The following is a 5,695-nucleotide window of genomic DNA, read 5'->3' as shown; positions in this document are numbered from 1 at the left end:
CCTTGTGCATCCCATTCTTTACTTGTAATGATAAGATCATCAACATAGATGACCACAACCACCATTCCATACTTTGTTTGTTTGACATGAAGTGAATAATCAGCCATGATTTGCTGAAATCCCATGGTGCATAGAAACCTATTGATCCTCTCACACCAAGATCTAGATGCTTGTTTTTGTGAGAAATGCAGGATCTAGAGCATGGCAGTGGGTTATGGTGGATGAAAGGAGAAGTGTGGACTCATGATGAAGAAGATAAAGACACTGTTTGTTACACAAGTGAATTAGGTTCCAAGATTGAGACTTGGACTCATAAACACAATCTTGTGTATGTGGACAATAACATTGACACTTCACTGAAAAGAAAAGAGTACTATCATTGCATTAAGAAAAGGAAGCAAGTACAATGTGTAAAATATTACACGGCGCAGCGAACAGAATCTGAGAAAGAGATAGAGAGTACACAACAGATAAGAGGAGAATCAGTAAAATTCTTTAACTCCAAACAACTGATACAAAGATGGCTCTGTCCACCCGTGCGCTTCCACTGAGTGAAGCTTAGATGGCGATCTAGACAGAAGATAGGTGAAGAGCTTAAGGCTAGCTGGAACAACAACTCTGACTGGGTGAAAGATGAGTGAATGATGGCCGCGAAGGGGTTTAGCTTTTATAGCCCGCGAAGGTCGTTAGGTCGGCCTGCTGACCGACCTACCATATGAGCCTCCACTAGTCGGCCAAGGAATATTCCAGGGAATATTCCCTTTACCATCGGGCCGGGGGCGCTGCCCCCGGACCCCCGCCAGGGGGGCCGCTGGCCCCCCTGGGACCCCCCAGCCAGGGGCCGCTTCCGCGGCCCCCGGACCCCACAATAGGGGCCCCTTTTAACTCCCTTACCACGCAACTCAATGCAATGTGCCTCGAGTTGCTACCAGCTTAACCACTCCGTCTAACCCAAAGATTAGACCCACAACAGTCACCTTTTTGCCATCCGGTCACATAGACCTCATCTGATATACAAGTCAGGACTCAACCAATGTCCGGGCTCACATTTGGCTTCTCCTCATAATGGGGGCCTTACAACTTTGAGCACCATGGATCATTGGTAGCACCTAATGAGGGTGGGGGCATTGATCATATCTAACACCCCCCCTCAATGTCCACCCATAGGTGAACTATCTCCTCGGCCCAATGCCGAGTCTCTGAAGATGAACTTGAAGCAGATCCTTCGTAAGTGCTTTGGTGAAGATATCTGCTCCATTCTCCTCTGTTGGACAGTAGACCAGTTCCACTATCCCATCCTCCATCAAATCACGCACATAGTGATACTGGATCTCTATATGTTTGGTGCGTGCATGAAACACTGGATTTTTGGCAATGGCGATGCAACTCTGATTGTCACATCTCAGCACAGTTGGTTCTTCATCCTGCACTCCCATATGCCATAGAATCCTTCTCAACCATACGGCCTCACATGCAGCAAAACAAGCTGCCTTGTACTCTGCTTCGGTAGAAGACAATGCCACTGTTGGTTGCTTCTTACTAATCCAAGAGAAAATTCCTGAACCCAAAGAGAAACAATAACCAGAAACTGACTTCCTGGAATCAATGTCTCCTGCCCAATCTGAGTCACAGTTCCCCACAAGAGAAGTTCCGAAACTGTATGTGATACCATAGTCAAGAGTTTTCTTCAAGTATCTGAGCACCCGCATCCCAGCCTTCCAATGACTCTCATGAGGTTTGTTTGAGAACCTGCTCAAAACACCAACAGCAAAACTGATATCTGGTCTGGTGTTACACAAGTAGATTAGACTGCCGACCAACCTCCTATACCTCCCAATGTCTGCTAGTCCTGATGTATCCTCAACGGATAACTTTACATTCACCTCCATAGGTGTAGCTATCTCCTTGCACTCGGTCATGCCAAATGCCTTCAAGATCTCCCATGCATACTTCTTCTGAGAGATGAAGATCTTTCCTGGCTCTTGCCAGACTTCAATCCCCAAACAATAGTGCAGCAAGCCCAAGTCTGTCATTTCAAACTCAAAACTCAAAGCCTTTCGAGTTTGGTTGATCATATCTTCATAGTCACCTGTAATAAGAAGGTCGTCCACATATAGGACAATCACTGCAGACTTTTTACCATCCCTGTAAACATACAAGTTAGCATCTGAGGCACATCTTTTGAAGTTTAGGTTTAAAAAGAACCTATCTATCCGTTGGTACCATGCTCTGGGGGCTTGTTTCAGCCCATACAATGCCTTCTTCAGTTTACACACTTTGTTCTCAGAATGGGGGGCCTCAAACCCTGGTGGCTGAGCCACGTACACCTCCTCCTTGAGGTCACCATTTAAGAACGCTGACTTAACATCCATTTGGTACACTGGCCACTTCTTGTGGGCAGCCACTGCAAGTACCGTGCGAATAGTGGTCATTCTGGCAGTTGGGGCAAATGACTCTTGAAAATCAAACCCTTCAACTTGTGAAAATCCTTGGGCAACCAGTCTAGCTTTGTACTTTTCTAAGGTACCATCAGCCTTGTACTTTACCTTCCAGATCCACTTGGTGCCAATAATCTTCCGCTTTGCTGGCCGATCCACTAGCTCCCAAGTGTCATTCTTCATTATGCTGTCATACTCCGCCTGCATAGCAGCCTTCCATGATGGATCTGCAAGTGCTTCTTCTAAGTCAGTTGGCTCCTTTACTTCTCTCATAATCTCAACCATCAAGGCCATGTTGACTATGTGAGCAGAAGCCCTCCTCTGCTCCTCTATTCTCTGAGACCTCCTTGGTCCGTCTGCCTTCTCCTCAACAGATGCAGGCATAGGATTATTGTGGTCATAGAGCTGCTTCACCCAGCGCGGCAATGGCTTTTCCGGTGGGGTGATGTCAGGTTGGTGAACTTTTTCCTCATCATCTGAAGATGATGCTTCCTCCTCCTTAAGGATAGGGATAGCTCTCGGGACAGGTTCATAGTGGACTACTTCTTCGCTTGATGATAAAGTGGAAGACCTTGCCTTCTCCTCCTCCACTGTATGCGGCTCCTCCTTGAACACCACATCACGGCTCGCAATGATCTTCTTTGCCTCTTGGTCATATAACTTGTAAGCCTTCTGCTCATCACTATAACCCAAGAAGATACATTTTCTGCTTTTTGGTTGTAACTTGTTTCTCTTCTCATCTGGAACATGTGCATAACATTCACATCCGAAAATTCTGAAATGTGAAACAGATGGTTTCTTACCAGTGTAAGCCTCATGAGGTGTTTTTCCCTTGAGAGCCTTTGTGTAGCTCCGATTTAGAATGTAGACTGCAGTATTAACAGCTTCAGCCCAAAAATGGTTAGGCAATCCCTTGCCCTTTAGCATGCATCTTGCCATCTCCACAATGGTACGATTCCTGCGTTCCACAACACCATTCTGCTGAGGTGTGTGAGGCGTCGTCAATTGACGCTTGATCCCTTTGCTCTTGCAAAAGCCTTCAAACTCCTTTGAGTTGAACTCACCACCACCATCTGTTCTAAATTTCTTCACACTTTTCCCTGTTTCATTCTCAACAAGTATTAGCCATTCTTTAAACTTACCAAAAGCTTGAGCCTTATCACGAAGGAAGTACACCCACATCTTCCTACTGTAGTCGTCGACAATCAACATAAAATAAGAAGATCCCCCCAAGGCCTGTGTAGGCATCTTACCACACAAGTCAGCATGCACCAACTCTAGAGGAGCATGTGCTCTATTCTTGCTTTCTTGTGGAAATGCCTTTCTCTGTTGCTTGCCCATCATACAAGCTTCACATGGTTCCTTCAATTCAGTTATTGTAGGTAGGTGAGCAACCATACCTTGCTTTTGCATCTCCTTCAATACTGCAAATCCGATGTGTCCAAACCTTTCATGCCAAAGCTTACTTGTGCCCACTCCAGCGGTGGCTGTAAGAGCACTTAGCTCATACAGGTTGTTCCTTCTTTCTCCTTTGCCAACAATTGTGCCAGCACTATCAATAATTTCTGCACCTGTCTTCTTGAACCTCACTTCATGACCAAGATCAGTTATGGCAGCAACTGATAAGAGATTTCTCCTGATTTCGGGAACATACAACACATTTGAAAGCTTTTTGACTTCACCATTTGCAGCAACAAAAGAAATAGTACCTGTGCCCGCAGCAGGGCATTTAGCATCATTTCCAACCGTCACAGTGATGGATTCTTGTAGAGGCTGCATAGAACTGTATAGACCTTTCTTGTTGGTCATGTGACGGGAGGCCCCACTATCCAACACCCAAGAGTCAGTGGTAGATTCTTCTTGCGCCGAGGAGCACACTTCCTCAATGGTCGCCATGAATAATTCCAACTCTGCTTCAGCCGTATTGGCTGTCTCTTTCCCTTTAGTTTTAAGGGTACCATTCTTTTCATCTGCCTTCTTGACACGACAATCTGCAATTGCATGTCCTTTCCTCTTACAGTAGAAGCACTCTCCTTGAAACCTCTTCTTGCCGCCCTTTTTCTTTTTGTCACCATCATTTTTGGTGGAGGAAACACCTTTGCCTTTTGCATTGGCAGAGAATGCAGCATCTCCATTGTTGCTTCCTTCTCGGGCTTTCAGCCTCAACTCCTCCTCCATTAATAATGCACAAAACTCCTCAAAAGTCAAAGCTTGAGGTCTCACCTGAGTATTAAGGGCAGTTACTAGTCCATCAAACTTTTGTGGACAAATCCGAAGACACCTCCGAGCTAGCTCTTCGCTAGTCTTTTGTATCCCAGCGCCAGCCATCTGGTCGCGCAGATTCTTAATCCGAGTGATGAATGCTTCAACCGTCTCTCCTTCAGCAAACTTCTCCGCTGCTAGTTGATTCTCCAAGTTTTGAATCCTTGTTTGGTTTCGTGTTTCATATTGACTCCTTAGTACATTCCAAGCCTCTGACGCTTTGGTTGTATGCTGAATCAGAGTCAAAACACTGTCAGAACAGCTTGTAACTAAGGCACACAATGCATCTGCATTCCTTCGTTTCCAAGCTCGTAGAAGATCTGCATTCGGAGGAATCATCACACTAGGATTTGATGGGTCGGGGGTAGGCTGTGGTTCTGTGTCAGTCCCCAGCACAGTCTCCAGAAGCTCATAAGAATCAAGGATAGTAGTAATTTTGAACTTCCACAAGGTGTAGTTTGTACCATCTAACTTGCCTTCGCTGAAGGTTGGTGGACGAATCCTCAGTGTTTGAATAGCCGGTACAGCAGCACCACCTCCTGCACCGCTTCCTGATGCGCCAGAACTGCTTCCCGGAGTCGACATCGTTTCTCTTTGCTGTTGAAGCCTTTGCCTCTTGCACGCTCTCCGATCTCTAGAGCCCCCTGGGCTCTGATACCATGTAAAATATTACACGGCGCAGCGAACAGAATCTGAGAAAGAGATAGAGAGTACACAACAGATAAGAGGAGAATCAGTAAAATTCTTTAACTCCAAACAACTGATACAAAGATGGCTCTGTCCACCCGTGCGCTTCCACTGAGTGAAGCTTAGATGGCGATCTAGACAGAAGATAGGTGAAGAGCTTAAGGCTAGCTGGAACAACAACTCTGACTGGGTGAAAGATGAGTGAATGATGGCCGCGAAGGGGTTTAGCTTTTATAGCCCGCGAAGGTCGTTAGGTCGGCCTGCTGACCGACCTACCATATGAGCCTCCACTAGTCGGCCAAGGAATA

Source organism: Lygodium microphyllum, chromosome 1 (genome assembly GCF_053477565.2).
Source record: "Lygodium microphyllum isolate KBCC chromosome 1, Lygodium_microphyllum_v1.1.10, whole genome shotgun sequence".
Classification (NCBI taxonomy): domain Eukaryota; kingdom Viridiplantae; phylum Streptophyta; class Polypodiopsida; order Schizaeales; family Lygodiaceae; genus Lygodium; species Lygodium microphyllum.
This window is presented reverse-complemented; position numbering follows the sequence as displayed.